The sequence below is a fragment of the Tursiops truncatus genome, chromosome 7 (assembly GCF_011762595.2).
Source record: "Tursiops truncatus isolate mTurTru1 chromosome 7, mTurTru1.mat.Y, whole genome shotgun sequence".
Taxonomy (NCBI): Eukaryota; Metazoa; Chordata; class Mammalia; order Artiodactyla; family Delphinidae; genus Tursiops; species Tursiops truncatus.
This window is the reverse complement of record NC_047040.1, coordinates 44566178-44568403: the sequence shown is the minus strand read 5'-3', so window position 1 is coordinate 44568403 and position 2226 is coordinate 44566178.

Sequence of the window (2226 nt, the reverse complement as noted above, 5' to 3'; positions counted from 1 at the left end):
TTGTTCTCTGTACTCCGTCACTTTTGTATATACACCTCCTTTTATCTACACTTTTTCAAATACCATTTTCTTCCTCACAAACTATTCTCTTAGAGAAAAACTTTTAAAAATGGCAGCCCATGGGTGGCTTATAGGTAGACCACAGATGTATTTGGTTTGGCTAGAAAAATGTTTTCAGTATTTTTAAATTAGTTGCCAGTTTTGTGTGACGCCAGTTTTGTCACACAAAATTCCAGATTCCCAGCTTCTCTTGAAAGATAAAAGATATGACAAGATAGACCCACATTCCGAGTTGCTTAGCTGTTCCTTTGGCCTGGGTGTGTGCTCTTCAGCTCGCATACCCTGTGACCTCCCCAACAGCACGTCCAGGGATTTGGCTCACCTCTTGCATTGTTTTTATGTCTTATGGTGAACAGGAAAATTATTTCTTACTTATACCCTTCTTTTTCTTTTATTTTTTTAAGTTGGGGGGTGGGCAATGAAAGAAACATCAAGGAAGCCAGATGTTTCAAGGGAAAATAAAATGGGAGAAGGCATATTTCTTTATGGAAATGAATACAGCTTTAGGGCTTCCCTGGTGGCACAGTGGTTAAGAATCCACCTGCCAATGCAGGGGACACGGGTTCGATCCCTGGTCCGGGAAGATCCCACATGCCGTGGAGCAACTAAGCCCGTGAGCCACAACCACTGAGCCTGCACTCTAGAGCCCGCGAGCCACAACTGCTGAGCCTGCGTGCCACAATTACTGAAGCCCATGTGGCTAGAGCCCGTGCTCCGCAACAAGAGAAGCCACCTTAATGAGAGGCCTGTGCACCACAACGAAGAGTAGCCCCCGCTCACTGCAACTAAAAAGAAAGCTCACATGCAGCAACGAAGACCCAACACAGCCAAAAAATTAATTAATTAATTATTTTTTTTTAAAAAATGAATACAGCTTTTCCTGTGCAGACAAAGGATGTCTATGTGGAAAGAATCAACTTTAATAACCACAAGAAACCTGCACAGGAATAGAGAAGAACACGAAAAAATGTAATAATTTGTTTTTAAGTGGGAAAAAATAAGTGATACTTTTGTGAAATGCAATTACACATTAAATGAAAGACTGTTTTCCTACATCTATTCACTTCACTCATTTGTTTTACCTATTGACCCTGTAGGTATTTGAGTTTGTTTCCCCATTTAGAAACACACCCAGACAGACGCACATCATCTACCCAGCCCTATGATGCCCTGGGGCAGTACACAGCAAAGGCTGTCCAGTCCAGCAGTGATTTTCCCCCCATCCCCCTCCTCCTCCTGCTCTGAACTGCACTTTGCAAAGATAAGGGAGCGCCTGTAAAAATTTCTATTAACTAACTCCATTTTCCTTCCTTCCACACAGGGCCTCTCTCAGTAGCCCCCCAGTTTGGCAAAACATCCACATTAAGAGCTGAGACCCTCCTTTGCTAAGATGGTTCTACTCATTTTACAAGGTCACAGGCCTTCAATTATAGCTGCAAACACTCAGGGCAGATCTCCAACCCTAGCTCGACCCCTGTGGGAGGAAGCGGATGACCTGTTCAGGACAGCAGCCAGACCTAACAGAGGCACCTACTGTCTGCTCAAAAGTCAGCAGCAGATAAGTAGCTACAGGGTGATGCCAGAAGTTCTCAAGCTCCCACATTTGGGGGGAAAGAAAAGGAGCCTCTGATCAACCGTGTTTGAGTCAAATCTGCATCCCCAAGACCAATCAGTTTGGGACACAGATCAAGTGTTCAGCAAACATTTGCTGAACACAGAATGTGGCTCTACTCTTTCTGGCCGATCATGAGGAACCTATCTTTAACTCCCTGTCATTAGTTAGATCCAACTTCTAGTAACACTACAACTTTGTCTTATAGCCCACAAAGTGCTTCTACAAGAATTATCTCACTTGACTCAATCAGGGAAGTTGGGAGGTAGGTAGGGTTGGTTTTATAATATCATCTCCAATTTACAGAAGAGAAAACAACTCAAGAGAGCTTAAAGTGACCTCTTCAAAGTCAAAGAATGAGTCCTGGGCCTCGTGTTTACTATACTTTTATCCAAGCCACCATAAACTAGACATATAAGCAGGGAGACAAATCTAAAACTGTGAATTATTATGAAACTGTAGGCCTTTAGAGAGAAACAGATGTTACCCAAAACAGATGTTCTGTAACAAAAGCAATATTAAACAAATGGGGAATGCAATTAAGGAAAAAGAAA